The sequence below is a fragment of the Peromyscus eremicus genome, chromosome 9, assembly GCF_949786415.1.
Source record: "Peromyscus eremicus chromosome 9, PerEre_H2_v1, whole genome shotgun sequence".
In the NCBI taxonomy this organism is placed as follows: Eukaryota; Metazoa; Chordata; class Mammalia; order Rodentia; family Cricetidae; genus Peromyscus; species Peromyscus eremicus.
In genome coordinates, this window is record NC_081425.1 from 34,270,292 (window position 1) to 34,288,378 (window position 18,087).

At 36.9% G+C, this 18,087-nt stretch overlaps 1 long non-coding RNA gene across 1 annotated transcript in view; it reads right to left on the minus strand.

Moving 5' to 3' along the window:
• Positions 1–17,567, minus strand: part of LOC131919190 (uncharacterized) — a 35,544-nt gene extending 17,977 nt beyond the window's left edge. The window contains exon 1 of the long non-coding RNA XR_009381187.1: positions 17,351–17,567. This is a non-coding gene — a long non-coding RNA (uncharacterized LOC131919190). The remainder of the gene's footprint in view (positions 1–17,350) is intronic.
• Positions 17,568–18,087: the final 520 nt, after the last annotated feature.

The following is an 18,087-nucleotide window of genomic DNA, read 5'->3' on the forward strand; positions in this document are numbered from 1 at the left end:
TGTTCTAGCTAGAACTTCAAGTACTATATTGAATAGGTATGGAGAGAGTGGACAGTCTTGTTTTGTTCCTGATTTTAGTGGAATCACTTTGAGTTTCTCTCCACTTATTTTGATGTTGGCTGTTGGCTTCCAGTAAATTGCCTTTATTATGTTTAGGTGTGTTCTTTGTATTCCTGATCTCTCCAAGACCTTTATCATGAAGGGGTGTTGGATTTTGTCATAGGCTTTTTCAGCATCTAATGAGATGATCGTGGTTTTTTTTTTTTTCTTTCAGTTTATTTTGGGTATGCTGTTAAGTCACTACTATTTTTTTCAAACTTCCTCACATGAGCATTTAGTGATATGAATTTTCCTCTTAACTCAGCTTTCAAAGTGTCCTGTAAGTTTGTGTATGTTATACATTCATTTTCATTGAATTCTAGGAAATCTTTAATATCTTTCATTATTTCTTTCTTGACCCATTGGTGATTAAGTTGAGCATTATTCAGTTTCCATGAGATTGTAGGGAAATGTCAATCAAAATGACTATGAGACCATCTTATACCAGTCAGAATGGCTAACATAAAAAACACTGATGACAGCTTATGTTGGTGTGGATAAGGAGCAAGGGGAACACTCCTCCACTCTTGGTGGGAGTGCAAACTTATACAGCCACTTTGGAAATCAGTATGGGAGTTTCTCAGAAATTGGGAATCAATCTTTCTCAAGACCCTGCTATACTACTCTTGGGCATGCACCCAAGGAATGCCCAATCATACCACAAGGACACATGCTCAACTATGTTCATAGCAGCATTATTTATAACAACCAGAACCTGGAAATAATCTAGATGCCCCTCAACTGAAGAATGCCAAAGAAAATTTGGCACATATACACAAGGGAGTATTACTCACATTAAAAACAAATGACATCATTAAATTTGCAGGCAAATGAATGCAACTAGAAAATATCATCCTGAATGAGGTAACCCAGACTCAGAAGGACAAACATGGTATGTACTCACTCATGAGTGGATATTAGATGTAAAGCAAAGGATAAGCAGACTGCAACCTACAGCTCCAAAGAAGTTAGCTAACAAGAAGAAACTTAGAGAGATGCATGGATAGCCCTGGGAAAGGGAAATAGATGAGATCTCCATAAGTAAACTGAGTCAGGGGGGCAATTTTTGGAGGTTAGGGGTAGGGGATGAACACATAAGGGAACTAGATGGCCAAGCTGGAACATGAACGGAGTGGGAGAGCAATGAAAGAGATATCATGATAGAGGGAGACACCATAGGAATAGGGAGAAACAAGGCGCTAGGGAAGTTCCCAATAATCCACAAGGATGACCCCACCTTAGACTCCTAGCAATAGTGGAGGGGGTACCTGAACAGGCCTACTCCTGTATTCAGATTGGTGAATACCTTAACTGTCATCATAGAGCCTTCATCCAGTAATTGATGGAAGCAGATGCAGAGATCCTCAAGAACTAGGCCAAGCTCCAGGAGTCCAGTCAAAGACAGAGAAGAGAAATTTTATGAGCAAGGGGCATCATGATTATGATGGGAAAACCCACAGAGACAACCAAATCAAACTAGTGGGAACTCATGAACTATGGACCAATAGCTATGGAGCCTCCATGGGACTGGACTAGGCCCTTTGCATAGGTGAGATAGTTTTTTAGCTTGACCTGCTGACTCCCCATGGGAGGCCTTACCTTGGAAGAGGTGGGAATGGGAGGAGGGAGGAGAGGGAATTCTGTAGTTGGGATGTAAAATGAACAGAAAATTTCTTTTTTTTTTTTAATTTTTATTTTGCAATACAATTCAGTTCCACATATCAGCCACAGATTCCCTTGTTCTCCCCCCTCCCGCCCCCCTCACCTTCCCCCCAGCCCGCCCCCCATTCCAATCTCTTCCAGGGCAAAGCCTTCCCCACAGACTGAGATCAACCTGGTGGACTCAGTCCAGGTAGGTCCAGTCCCCTCCTCCCATGCCGAGTCAAGGGACCCTGCATAGGCCCCAGGTTTCAAACAGCCAACTCATGCAATGAGCACAGGACCCGGTCCCACTGCCTGGATGCCTCCCAAACAGATCAGGCCAATCAACTGTCTCACCCACTCAGAGGGCCTGATCCAGTTGGTGACCCCTCAGCCATTGGTTCATATTTCATGTGTTTCCGTTTGTTTGGCTATTTGTCTCTGTGCTTTATCCGACCTTGGTCTCAACAATTCTCTCTCATATAAACCCTCCTCATTCTCGCTAATTGGACTCCCAGAGATCCACCTGGGGCCTAGTCATGGATCTCTGCATCCAGATCCATCAGTAGTTGGATGAGGTTTCTAGCACGACAATTAGGGTGTTTGGCCATCCCATCACCAGAGTAGGTCAGTTCGGACTGTCTCTCGACCATTGCCAGCAGTCTGTTGTGGGGGTATCTTTGTGGATTTCTGTGGGCCTCTCTAGCACTTTGTTTCTTCCTATTCTCATGTGGTCTTCATTTACCATGGTCTCCTATTCCTTGTTCTCCCTCTCTGTTTTTGATCCAGCTGGGATCTCCCACTCACCCAAGCTCTCTTTCCCTCGACCCTCGCCCTTCACTACCCCCACTCATGTCTAGGCTGTTCATGTAGATCTCATTCCATTTCTCTGTCGTTGGGCGATCCCTGTGTCTTTCTTGGGGTCCTGTTTTCCAGGTAGCCTGCCTGGTGATGTGAGTAGCAGTCCAGTCATCCTTGTTCCACATCTAGTATCCTGTTATGGGTGAGTACATACCATGTTTGTCTTTCTGAGTCTGGGATACCTCACTCAGGATGATTTTTTCTAGATCCATCCATTTGTCTGCAAACCTCATGATGTCATTGTTTTTCTCTGCTGAGTAGTATTCCATTGTGTATATTACCACATTTTGTTTATCCATTCTTCAGTTGAAGGGCATCTAGGTTGTTTCCATGTTCTGGCTATTACAAACAACGCTGATATGAACATAGCTGAACAAGTGCTCTTGTGGTGTGGTTGAGCATTCCTTGGGTATATGCCCAAGAGTGGTATAGCTGGATCTTGGGGGAGATGGATTCCCAATTTTCTAAGAAATCGCCATATTGATTTCCAAAGTGGTTGTACAAGCTTGCATTCCCACCAGCAGTGGAGGAGAGTTCCCCTAGCTCCACATCCTCTCCAGCATAAGGTGTCTTCAGTGTTTTTGATCTTAGCCATTCTGACAGGCGTAAGGTGGTATCTCAGAGTTGTTTTGATTTGCATTTCCCTGATGATTAGGGATGTTGAGCAATTCCTTAAATGTCTTTCAGCCATTTGAGTTTCCTCTGTTGAGAATTCTCTGTTTAGTTCTATAGCCCATTTCTTAATTGGACTGTTGGGCATTTTGATGTCTAATTTCTTGAGTTCCTTATATATTCTGGATATCAGTCCTCTGTCAGATGTGGGATTGGTGAAGATCTTTTCCCATTCTGTAGGCTGTCGCTTTGCTTTGTTGACCGTATCCTTTGCCCTACAAAAGCTTCTCAGTTTCAAGAGGTCCCATTGATTGATTGTTTCTCTCAGTGTCTGTGCTACTGGTGTTCTATTTAGAAAGTGGTCTCCTATGCCAATGTGTTCAAGACTACTTCCTACTTTCTCTTCTAGCAGGTTCAGAGTAGCTGGATTTATGTTGAGGTCCTTGATCCACTTCGACTTAAGTTTTGTGCACGGTGATAGATATGGATCTATTTGCAGCCTTCTACATGTTGATATCCAGTTTTGCCAGCACCATTTGTTGAAGATGCTTTCTTTTTTCCATTGTGCACTTTTGGCTTCTTTGTCAAAAATTATTTGTTCATAGGTGTGCGGATTAATGTCAGGGTCTTCAATTCTATTCCATTGGTCCACATGTCGGTTTTTATGCCAGTATCAAGCTGTTTTTATTACTGTAGCTCTATAGTAGAGCTTGAAGTCAGGGATCGTGATGCCTCCAGAGGTTGTGTTATTGTACAGGATTCTTTTGGCTATCCTGGGTTTTTTGTTTTTCCATATGAAGTTGAGTATTATTCTTTCCAGGTCTGTGAAGAATTGTGTTGGTATTTTGATGGGGATTGCATTGAATCTGTAGATTGCTTTTGGTAAGATTGCCATTTTTACTATGTTAGTTCTGCCTATCCATGAGCATGGGAGATCTTTCCATTTTCTGACATCTTCTTCAATTTCTTTTTTCAGGGACTTAAAGTTCTTGTCATATAGGTCCTTCACTTGCTTGGTTAGTATTACCCCAAGGTATTTTATGTCATTTGTGGCTATAGTAAAGGGTGATGTATCTCTGATTTCCTTCTCCGCTTTTTTGTCCATTGTATATAGGAGGGCTACTGATTTTTTGGAGTTGATCTTGTATCCTGCTATGTTGCTGAAGGTGTTTATAAGCTGTATCAGTTCGTTGGTGGAATCTTTGGGGTTGCTCAAGTATACTATCATGTCATCTGCAAATAGGGAAAGCTTGACTTCTTCCTTTCCAATTTGTATCCCCTTAATCTCCTTATGTTGTCTTATTGCTCTGGCTAGAACTTCAAGTACTATATTGAATAAGTATGGGGAGAGCGGACAGCCTTGCCTCGTTCCTGATTTTAGTGGAATTGCTTTGAGTTTCTCTCCATTTCTTAGTAATAAAAAAATAGTAGGAACTGGAACTATATAATAAAGACTCACCCATCACACCTCTGAAATATTGTAAGGAAAATGTTTTCTAGTCCTTAAGTAGGGTTCAGAAATCCTTCCGTAATATATAACCTTTGCTCTCAGTTGTCTACCCACTGACTCATTCATACTCTTGTATAGTATTTTCTGTCTGCATCTTTCTTATAGAATTGTGACTCTTTTTATTTTCCTTTGTCACTAAGCCATTTCTGAGAAAAGTTTTACAGAGATGTGGTTCAGGATTTCTAAAAATATTACTGGTTTTAGTCCATTAAACATAATCATCACAAAATATATTTTTAATTATCTTTTATTGTGCTATGCTGACAGTCATTATGTTTCAGGGCAACATGGTTAAAATTCTTAGAAAACTTTTTCTATTCTGGCCTTTCTACGATGAGCTGTTAAATCTTTCCATAGTTTAAGATAGTCTTTGAGCCTGAAAATTAGAATCATTTTACCCAGAACTGTGTTCTCATTTTAAAAGCATTTTTTCTGTCAAAATATATGATGAATAAGACATAATTTTGTTTTCAAATGTTTCATCCTTCATTCCATCATATTTCTTTTAAATTGTGCTTGAAAACTAGACAGTCTCCTTCATAGATCATTTCTCTATCCATGTCTCATTATGTTGACTAAAGAAATTGGTCAGTACTTCCAAAGCTGTAACTGAAAATGTCCTTATGAAAATACATTGCATACTGGTAAGCTTTCTATATAACTCTATGGGAAAGGGTAGGTCAATGGACTGCTGACTACTGTGCCTCTCTGCTGTTCTTTTTAGCATAGTATTCTCAGGTTAGTCAGTCTCAGTGCCCTGAGCCACAGTATTCTTATGAGTCTGCTTGAAGATCAACACCTTTATTCAATTAATCTGAAATTTCCCAAATTTTCTGTCAACAATTAAATTTTCAATAAGTTGAATGCATTTTCATTGGAAGTACACTTAGAGTTTGTCTAGTAAATAGTAAAGGAGTGCCTCAGAAGCTTCGAGACAGGGTTTCTCTGTGTAGCTTTGCACCTTTCCTGGAACTCACTTGGTAGCCCAGGCTGGCCTTGAACTCACAGAGATCCGCCTGGCTCTGCCTCCCGAGTGCTGGGATTAAGGGCATGCTCCACCACCACCCGGCAGCTTGAGAACTTTTGCTTTTGTTTATCTGGGGCCTTGTAACTAGTATGGTGCCTGAAGCAGAGAATTCAGCTCTTGTTCCATGCAAGTCTTCAATACCAGACATATTTGAGTGATTCAGAACTTCAAAATTATCAAACTCACTCGGATCTCTGCAAAACATCAGTGCTTCATTTATTTTCCCTAAGGCATAGAGATTGTTTTTTGATACTCTTTGGTCTACTTTTTTATTTGTTCAGTTCTTTAGAATCCATGATCTAGTTGAAGGAGGAAAGGAAGGACTAGAATATATCTCTGTGTTCAATGCAATTTAAACATTCTAACAGAGCAATTTTCAAGAAAATAAGTCAGCATTTATATTCCACATGGGTGAAATTAGTAGAGACAATATATACTTTACAAAACTTAAATCCAGTCTACTCTGGAAAATACAGTTATAAGAATTTCATTCTTGTGAGAATGTAGATTTTGAGTTATTATTTTTCCTTTATTTACTTCTTAACATAAAGGTTATTTAGGTTTAAAATAAATGTTATACTCATCATAAAATACTTATATATGTCCCATTACTCTTCCAGAAATTTTACAGTATAAATTTATATGTTGTTAACAAATAGATGGCATAAAATTAGTATATCCATGAGAAAATTTCTAAAGATGAGGAACAACTAGAACATGAAAGATATTTTATTACTGTGCAAAGACATAGGGTTTATATAGAAAAATTTCTTCAGTGATTAGTAATAAAATCACATAGTGTTGCATATTGCATTTATACTTTTTAAGATATTTAATGAATATTAAAATCAAATGTAATTTTCCTGACAATTTTAACCCAAGACATATAAAATAAGAGTGAAAAACAGATGCCAAATTGTAGAGGGGGAGTGGCTCTTGTACTCACAGATAAGGACTAGAGAATTCAGAATGTTATACACATGTTTCTTCTCATCAATGAAAGCGATTTATGTCTGTTTCTGCCTGGAAAGCTATGATCGGGTGTAGTTAATAACCGGATGATCTTTGCTATCTCACCCAAATGCCAAGACTATTATGGTTATCTTAGGCTCCTCCTAGTCACCTGAGCATTGTTTCTCAGTCATTAGAACTCATTCTTATGAAAGAAGTTCCTGTGCTTTGCAAAAGACTTTACTACTACCTTTATCACAGTTCCTTCCTCCTTAGACTCAAGCTTTGCTTCTTAGACAATAGAACTCATTCTTATAGAAGAGGGCATAGATACTTTGCAAAAGACAGCAAAAGACATGTAAAATAGTTTAAGTATAGACAGGTCATGGCTTTATTGTAATAATTATCATGAGGAAAGTTGTTTTTTTTTTTTCTGAAGTTGTACTGTGTTTATGTATGTCAAAAATAAATACCTCACGGTCAGACTCTCGAAGTTTGAAACAGTCCAGCTAACTACATCATTCTAAACCAGCTTTCCTTCTTGCCTCACAAAGATTGCTACTCTGGGGACTGTAGCATTTGCAGGGACCCCCACACTTAATCTCCTATATTTTTGAGACCTGATTCTATTCTATTTAAGCTTTTACTTAGTTATGTACTGAGACAGAAACACTTTAGACTCATTTCAATTTAGAGTACCTTACATGGTAATTTAAGACTCAGATAACACAAGGGTCATGGTAAAATATGCAAACTTCAAATGATTGGTTGTATTCTTTCAGAAATGGGAAGTTTTATGGTCAAGTTAAGAGTGCTTGTTTAGTGATACAGTTTAGTCAAATATACACCCAAAAGAGGGACTGGGCATCAGTATGCATCAGTTTTACATCTTATGCAACATTACAGCCTACAACACCATATTTAGTAGTAATTTTCATTTACATATAATCTTAAATAAAGTAAGAATGAAAATTAATATGTACCTCCATTGTATAATGGTATTTTTTTCTTTTTGTTAAGTAATATGGTGAGGATGAGGTCTTTTAAAAAAACAGTGTTATTTTCATGGAAATAACGTGTGTTTACAGACAAAAAAATGACAGCAAATATATTGTTATCTACATATCTTAGAAGAATACAAAATTTCTCTTACACAATATTTTCTCACTTAAAATGCTTTATTATATTGATAATAGAAGGATTTCATACTAGCAGGATATAAGAATATTTAAAGTATGTGGTGATTACCAATTGTGTTAATTGCTAAGTTATTTAAAAATGTATGTATATATGTATGTATGTATGTTATATTCCTAATAAACTACATTTTGTGTGTGCATGCGCATGTGTAACTGAGAATCTATTACAACCTAAGACCAATTCTTTTGGTGAGGTTACTTATTTAAATAATTATTTTGAATTTTTGAGAAAATTAAAAAAGTGATTACTTCAAAGGAAGTAAAAAGCCAAACATATTAATTGGCATGTTACTACTTACAGTTATTGATACTTATTTTAGTAAAGATCCTACTGCAAGATATAGCATATCACTAAAAACAAATGTTTCATACACATACACATACACACACATATACGTCACCAACTCTGTTGTCTATTAGTTGAGAGAGATGCCACCGAGCATTACTAGCTACCTGTTACCTGACCTTAACATTTTTCCCCTTGCATCTAAATATGGATGAGGTATTTTGAAGGAGTCATGTTCTGGAACTAATTATGATGGAAATATCTTTGAGATAATTTTTGAAGGACTGAAAGGATATAAACCAAGAAATTCACAGTTATCAACAGCCCTTCAACTAGAACTGCTTGCATTTTTGTTGGAAAAGTTTTTTTTTTCTGATACTTCTATACAGATTCTTGTCACCTCCAAAACTTTCTAAAATTAAATAGTTAAGGAAACAAGCTGATTATTTTGTCACCATTTTTTCTTCTCTATATCTTTTATATACACATTTCCTTCTTTATGTCTGATTTTATATTTCCTTCATCAAACAGAACCACATTTTGTCTATTAATTATGACTAATTTAGTGGCACTAACTTCTTTGACAAATAGAGTCTGTATTAGTTTACTTTTCTACATCCAAACAAACTTATGGATATTTCTGAAGTGAAAACAATCAAAGGTATCCTAAAATTTCTTGAGGGTTCAGATATTTTCCTCATTGTATTCATTATGTAGTAGCATTCCAATGCATTCTTATAATTCCAGAAATAATGTAATGTCTTACTTTGGTAATCAAATAACTTGGGTATCCAACAATGATTTATGTATATAATTTTTGGGTTGTTTGTTTTAAATTTATTGGAACTGTTATTATGTTCACCTCTACCTGAGGATTCTGATTCTAATAGATTTATGTTCTGGAAAAGGAAGAACAAACATTTCCAACAAGATCACTATATAGGCTGGTGACTGGAACCAATATTCTTTCTATAGCTCTCTTTCTCATGAATACATGACATTATTAGGAGTCTACAATTTAAGCAATACATCAGTGCTTTAGAACACACTGTCCTTTTCACATATGGTTAAGTCTTCAAGTTGATTCCTTATCTATGATTTAAAAACCTTAGTTCAATATCCCATGTGAATGACAGCTATTGTATCACATATGATATTGCAGTTCTAATATACATTATCATCATAAATCTAGCATCACTCGTTTTTACTAAACTAGTTCCTTTGATAGGAAGATATAATGTATAGAATCCTATATCAACAAACCAGGCATTATGCTAGTGATTATAGAGTAGACTGGGGATTGAAAGAAAAACCATGATCAAGATTGATATCAATTATTGAAAAACCCCTGTTTCCTATATTATAGATGTGCAAGTAGATTATGCATCATTAATAAAGAAAATCTATTAACATTTGTGCTCTTACAGTGGTAATTGCTGTTCCCTGTTGTTGAAACTATACTGCTTTAATGAAGAGAAGTCTTTATTTATTGGTAATGTATAATAGCCATTCTCATCACTGGGACTACTCTGCTAAAAGCTCCTAGACAATCAGTAGCTAGTTAGGCTTAGTGACTTCTTTATCAGAAGGGTCACAGTAAGCAGTTGGAACATCTAGATCTTTTTTAGAATGAGCTGCTATTCAGGAAATCAGATACAATTTCATTGCTTATGCTAGACTGATACCCATTTATTTTTTAATAAAATATTAACTCTAAGAACTAATTAGAGTTAGTAAGGTGGTTTTGCTAGTAATGGTACTTGCCAAAACATCTTAAATTGGTCTCTGGAACCCATGGTAGATGGAGACTAAAGTCTAAATTTTGTACATTGATCTCTACATGCACATAATCACGTGTGTGTGTGTGTGTGTGTGTGTGTGTGTGTGTGTGTGTGTGTCATAGAAGTCACACACAACAGACACACACACAGTTGTGGAGTAGAGAAGAGTGAGGGAGAGACTATATTAGAAATAATAGTAATGATAATAATAATTACAATAAAATTTAAAAAGAAACAATCAGTGAATCTAGGCACAGATATTGAGTAGGACATGATCTTAAAATAATTCTATTTCAAGAGACTTTTAGGCAATTTACATTGTTGTCTAATAAGAATATGACTAATTGTATCATTTTCGAGAATTTGCAAAAAAAATCTTAAATTCCAGTGTTCTGAACATATATCTAATTACTTTGTACTAAGAAAACAAAGAAGCCGGGCGGTGGTGGCGCACGCCTTTAATCCCAGCACTCGGGAGGCAGAGCCAGGCGGATCTCTGTGAGTTCGAGGCCAGCCTGGGCTACCAAGTGAGTTCCAGGAGAGGCGCAAAGCTACACAGAGAAACCCTGTCTCTAAAAAACCAAAAAAAAAAAAAAAAAAAACAAAAAAAAAAACAAGAAAACAAAGAATAGCAAAAATGGATAAGAAATACTGAGATAAGATATTTGTTACTTGTTATTGCGAGAAAGTAAATGAGAAAATATCAATGAAAAGGAAAACAAAACTTAAGGAAGAAAGGGTTTATTTTAGCTTACAGTTCCAGAGTATCACCTATAATAGTGAAGAGTCATGCCAACAGGACCTTGGGTCACCTGGTCTAATTGTATCTGTGTGAGCCTGAGTTAGTGGATGATTACAAGGAAACAATGTCATCTAGACAAACAGGACAGATACATAGATGAACTCAGAGACTGTGACAGCAAGCACAAGTCCTGCACAGGTTCAAGCCTCACAGTGTCACAAAAGTGAGAGGTGTGGGAGTGGACATGGGATCTCACCCCTAAACAAGAAGCTACTCTCATTTGTTATCAGCTATCAATGGAAAGTCGGTGTTCTCCATTGTAGCATCATTGGGTATATCAACTATACTTCAGGGTAGACTTATGCCCAGGAATAGATAGTTAGTGAACACAAAATGAATGCCATTTTATTAAATTATTATTATTAGTAGTAGTAGTCGTAGTAACTTTTTTCTTTGGTGGGGGGGGTTGTTGTATTTTGTTTTGTGCTGGCATTTTTGTTTTATTCACTTTTGTTTGTATTGATTTTCATTTTTATGTTTTCATTATTTTTGTTTGTGTTTTGAGAGAGAGTTCTCTAGTATAAATTTTGGTGAGTAGAAAGCTGTAGAAGACCTGGGAGGAGTTGGAGGATGAGAAAACATGATCAAAATATATTGTGTGGAAAAAATAAATTAATGAAAACTAAAAAATTGAAGTAGAAGATGAATGTTGAAGCTCAGCTAGCTTTCTCCTTGGTCTCTCTCTCGCTCATCTCTAATTGACAAAGCAGATTTTAGCTGCTTGTTATCTTGACTTGAAAAATCATGAAACCAAATGCCCAAACATTTAGCTGTTTGTAGTTCCCAGGTCAAAAAGGCTCAAGTCACTGTCTTTTTCAGAGATCCCCGACTCAGGAGATGCCTTATTGTACAGCTGTGCTATATCAATCAGATTTTTATTTCCTACCTTGTGTTTTCTTAGAGCTTCCTAGATCTGCTCTGCTTCTGAGTAACAATGACTGGACAGTCTTGCTATGGTTTCCATAGTAAGCAAATCTGTCAAAATATTACTTAAACTTGTTTCTGCTACTGTTGCCTGGGCATTAGAATATTTTCTCTTTATCAGCCACTAGATCAGTCAAATATGTACATGAAATATATATATTTTATAAGAAAATGTTATGTATTACATTTGTGCTGTTACAGTGGTAATTGCTGTTCCCTGTTGTTGAAACTATATTGCTTTAATGAACAGAAGTCTTTATTTATTGCTAATGTATAATAGCCATTCTCATCACCGGGACTACTCTGCTAAAAGCTCCTTTTATTACTTAAGAATATTACTATTTTTTGTAAAGACTAGATTGTTCATGTCAGTGGAAGAATACTAATAATCTTGAATGAGATTTAAAAAATAAACATGGTAATAGGGGCCATAGGAATTGCTGATTCTGTTAAATTGTGAAGATCAGTCACCCATCTTTTCCTACTAAATTTTCTGTTAAGAATGAAAGCAAGAAAAATAATCAAAAATAATATCTTAATTGGATGCTTATTAGTGAACCTTAATGAAATGAAGAACATGATCAATGAAACAGTTTATTAAATTATGCCATAGAGAAGAGAAGTTTGTTATGTTTATATGAAGCTGCATTGAGAAATCTGTTAGGTATTCAAGTAGAACTGTCAAAATCTACTGGAAAAGAAAAAGCTAGAACTCTGTTATTATGGCAGCCTGCACAGCAATTGCAAAATCATGATACTGATTGTACTTAAAGGGAATAAACCAGGAGGAGTTTCCAAGACAGAAGTCTGGAATAAACCAAAAGTGTCAGCACAAGAGGAGTCAATAAAACCATCAAAGAAAGTAATGATAAGAAAGAAAGAATATAGGTGTTCTAAAAGAGGAAGATACTCAATATGGACATATGAACAGTATAAACACACACACATACACACACACACACACACACACACACACACACACACACACACACACATACCTTTTAGATAGTTGAATTCTTAGAAAACAGCAGATCCTGACTCTCAAAGTCATCTAAGCAGGATGCCTTCTTATAATGATCAATGAGTAATGTAATAATAGACTTCTTTAAAGAAAAAGTTAGACCTTGATTGATTGGCAACAAAAACCTGTGGCAGTTGCACAGGGAAATATAAAATTATAGTCAATCTTAGTGTGCATACCTCAGTGGAAGTGATAATCCCTAACCCTTTTCCCTCCTGAAACAACACTGATGAGAAACTTGCCACAGGCTACCCTCAGGCAATGTGCAAAAACTCACAAGGTGAGTGTTGATAGGACAAGGGAATTTAATTGGAGGAATTTATGTGAGGCTTGTTAGAAAGCAATGCGAGGGGAAGTAAGTGTTGGTACATTTAGATTCAGGAAAGGACCACCAGTTGTCACTATCTGAAAGAAATTATGTGTTACAGTTACTGTGAATGTTTTTCAGGAGATAATGAGCCAAAGCTATAAGCATAAGCTGAGGTTAACTCAGTATCAAAAACTCTTTTCATATCAACTCATACCCTTACAAAGGTGTCCAATAATTGAACACTGTGGGAGCATAAAATATTTCTAGTAAAAGATAGAAAATAGGCCGTTTGGCTCTGGAACTTTTTGTGCAGTAAACAAAGCCATGAAGATTATTTTCTAAATTAATATCTGCCTTTGCTCAAACAAATATTTTTCTCCCTTTTTCCATTTGTGTTGGCTAAAAGGTGTGTCCTTAGAAAACATCTTGTTTCTAAAGTGCATTTCAGAATTGGCTGTCTTAAAAATCTAGGAAATGTCAAAATAAAACTCACAAGATCAGGATTTTGAAAGATATTGTATCCCATTATATTTTGTTACATTTTTGTGCTGTGTCATATTACAATACAAGCAAAAAATATCCCATTTAACTGATCATTTTGAAACACATGTTATCTCTGAAACTGAGGTACCAGTAACAGCTACCAAAACATTCAAAGGTATTGATATAGATATTTTGGCAAACACATGTCCTAATGATGCAATGTATCAAGTGTTTGAAAATTTTATAATAAATGGCATTATGCAAACTGCAAGGGATAAAGTATTAAACTGGATACCAGCATCTGCACACTGTGTGGTTCAAATCCCTGTATTATACTTAAATGTGAGTGGGACCTGCCATGTGTTCCCAATCAATAGAATATAGTAAAGACATAAATCCTTAGGTTTACAAGTATGTCATAATAATATATGTTATTAGTAATACAACTCTTTTTTTAGAGACTTTTATGTGAGGAAGAAATTGCTTATGTTAACAAATACCACATGCCAAGGGGAAGAGATGACTTTTAGGTATGGAGAATATTTTTCTCCCAAAATATTAAGATATAACAGGTTTCAGTACTGCGTATGAAAATAGCTGAATGTTAATAATTAATATAAAAACAGAGACAGCAATACTTTACAGTTCATCATCTAAATGAGGGTATAGATAAGGCTGTGCTATATTTTTTTTTCTTGAAATACACTAATGATTTAGACAACTAAGATTTACCTGAACACCTAAGAGACACAAAGTGTAGTGGCAGATTGCTTATTGGCTTAAGCTGCATGCAAAGTTTGTGCTGCTGTTACACAAACACAGAAAATAACACAGGAAATGTTATCAAAAGGCAAAAGGCAAGACAAGTTCTGAAGGCTAGGGAAAGACAATCCAGGTCTGAGACAAAGTTTAGCCGACAAAGACAAGAAAGCCTGCCCCTGTGTCTTTCAGGAGAAAGACATTGGAAATGATGTGAAAAACAATTACAAGAGAAAGTTACACATTAAGAAAAGTTTAGATCGTAACTACAAGAGACTTAATATACCAAAGTCAAAGCCCTGGAAGAGAGACTATTGCCCTGACAGCAGATGGAACCCTTTGATTCTCAACTCTAAATTCTTTTTTTTTTTTTTTTTTTTCAGATATATATTATTTTATAAATTGCGTAGCATATATAGTATGTATTATATTCACTATATATATAAAATTGTTGAGCATAGAAGTGAGATTAACATTATTCTGGAAAGAACCAAATCTGAAAATTAAAAACAAAGTGTAGCAGTTCAGGAGAGGCAGCTCAGTGTGAGGTAAGGCTTTCTTTTTTTTTTTTTTTTTTTTTTTTTTTAAGGGCACATTATTTTTATTTTTTATTTTTTTATTTTTTTTTATTTTTTTATTTATTTATTTTTTTTCCGCCCCCCTCACCTTCCCCCCAGCCCGCCCCCCGTTCCAATCTCCTCCAGGGCAAAGCCTTCCCCACAGACTGAGATCAACCTGGTACACTCAGTCCAGGTAGGTCCAGTCCCCTCCTCCCATGCTGAGCCAAGGGACCCTGCATAGGCCCCAGGTTTCAAACAGCCAACTCATGCAATGAGCACAGGACCCGGTCCCACTGCCTGGATGCCTCCCAAACAGATCAGGCCAATCAACTGTCTCACCCACTCAGAGGGCCTGATCCAGTTGGTGACCCCTCAGCCATTGGTTCATATTTCATGTGTTTCCGTTTGTTTGGCTATTTGTCTCTGTGCTTTATCCGACCTTGGTCTCAACAATTCTCTCTCATATAAACCCTCCTCATTCTCGCTAATTGGACTCCCAGAGATCCACCTGGGGCCTAGTCATGGATCTCTGCCTCCAGGTCCATCAGTAGTTGGATGAGGTTTCTAGCACGACAATTAGGGTGTTTGGCCATCCCATCACCAGAGTAGGTCAGTTTGGATTGTCGCTCGACCATTGCCAGCAGTCTGTTGTGGGGGTATCTTTGTGGATTTCTGTGGGCCTCTCTAGCACTTTGTTTCTTCCTATTCTCATGTGGTCTTCATTTACCATGGTCTCCTATTCCTTGTTCTCCCTCTCTGTTTTTGATACCACCTTACGCCTGTCAGAATGGCTAAGATCAAAAACACTGAAGACACCTTATGCTGGAGAGGATGTGGAGCTAGGGGAACTCTCCTCCACTGCTGGTGGGAATGCAAGCTTGTACAACCACTTTGGAAATCAATATGGCGATTTCTTAGAAAATTGGGAATCCATCTCCCCCAAGATCCAGCTATACCACTCTTGGGCATATACCCAAGGAATGCTCAACCACACCACAAGAGCACTTGTTCAGCTATGTTCATATCAGCGTTGTTTGTAATAGCCAGAACATGGAAACAACCTAGATGCCCTTCAACTGAAGAATGGATAAACAAATTGTGGTACATATACACAATGGAATACTACTCAGCAGAGAAAAACAATGACATCATGAGGTTTGCAGACAAATGGATGGATCTAGAAAAAATCATCCTGAGTGAGGTATCCCAGACTCAGAAAGACAAACATGGTATGTACTCACTCATAACAGGATACTAGATGTGGAACAAGGATGACTGGACTGCTACTCACATCACCAGGCAGGCTACCTGGAAAACAGGACCCCAAGAAAGACACAGGGATCGCCCAACGACAGAGAAATGGAATGAGATCTACATGAACAGCCTGGACATGAGTGGGGGTAGTGAAGGGCGAGGGTCGAGGGAAAGAGAGCTTGGGTGAGTGGGAGATCCCAGCTGGATCAAAAACTCTAAATTCTTACATATTTAAAAAATTCCCCCAAGTTCCAGAGTCTGTTTACAAAGAATATCACTTATTAAGATCCAGAATTTTAAATTTATTTGAACCCAAGAGTAGGTTGTGGAGAGTAGCATCACAAGATCAAATATTTAGTACCTGATAATCTACTTAGAGGATAGCCCAAACTCTGTCAGATGGCTTTATGAAACATCCAGACTACACATGTTCCATGCTAAGCATGGTTAAAGTCTCAGAAATTATCTGATATCATGCAATGATGAAATTAAAAGGCAAAAGGGTGAGAACTAGAATCCATATAAAGATGTGAAACACTCACCAGAATTTTTCCCTGGTAATACCCTTAGGATTTCAAATGACATCCCTGATGTATGATGGGAGAAGTGCAATTTTTAGTGATATAGTCAGTCATGCTTTGACTGTAAAAAATTCGGCACAATCACCAACTGAAGTATTGAAGTAAATATCTTATCTCCTCTATATGTTTCCATTTCTCTAGAATTGATCACTGGAATTTTGGCAGAGTTTATATGAATATTTTATTTCTTATTGCAGTTTGAGGTTAGCCACCATTGATGTTTCTCATTAGGAAAGGTAATTTCTTTATTAAGCTACTGATTCCTCAAGAGAGGGTGAAATTATGATATGATTATATAAAGAGAATTTTCTTTGTAAGAGTTTATGAGCATACCTATTCATAATTAAAGATCCACAGTTTTTCTGCCTTCTGTTTATTTGTTTTCTTTTCCTTTATTCTTTACTGATGTTCCTTCCTCACTTTTTAAGTTTACCTCTCATGAACTACAAAAGTGACCTGTATGGCAGATGAGGCCTTCTGATTAGATTTAAAGCCCATTATGAAGCAGAAGAAAACATGTGTGTAGTATCACATATCTGATAAAAAAACAAAAAAACAAAAAAACATGATTAGGGATCTTACAGGCCCCAGGGGTATCTGTACTACTACTATTTTGCTAAATTGACATAGAATCAAATTGTTCTCTAAATTATTACCTCTCTACTAAAAGGTTAGTAAAGTTTCCATACCTCATAAGAGAATTTTCTTTGTGGAATGGATGGAATTTAAAAAGGAACTCACAACTGCACATAGACATAGGGAAGAGAACCAGTGATGGTGGAGTATTAAGCCATAAATGTGGCACCTATTCTGTAAATTTCAGGGACTGTCTTAGAACAGAAGCTTTATCATAAACTCGGGGGTCAGAGAGTCCTGCAAAGCAGTACCTTGTAGACCTGATAGGACTAGACAGTATATTGATGAAGTCATAATACCTGTGATTGCCTGAACAAGATCAAGCCAGTTAACATTCTAACCTGGAATGAAAAGTGGTTCATTAGCCCAGCATCAATCAACTGTGCAGCTATAGATAGTTTATGGCTTCTCGGGAAGAAAAGTCAGTTTTCTTAAAGGGTATGGCTCCTAGTAGGTGAAAAATTTCCAGGAAATGTCTCCACACTCAGAAGGATATAGACAGCACTAATTAGAGTTGATGGGTTGATATTTTTTTTTTCTTGACACAGGGTTTCTCTGTGTAGTTTTGGTGCCTATCTTGGAACTCGCTCTGTAGACCAGGCTGGCCTTGAACTCACAGAGATTCCCCTAGCTCTGCCTCCCAAGTGCTGGGATTAAAGGTGTGTGCCACCACCACCCAACTGGGTTGTTAATTTTAAGGAAAACAAAGACATGAAACTGGAGAGGGCAGGAAATGGGAGAGGTCTGAGAGGAGTTAAAAAAAAGATAGGGTGATAATGATCAAAATATT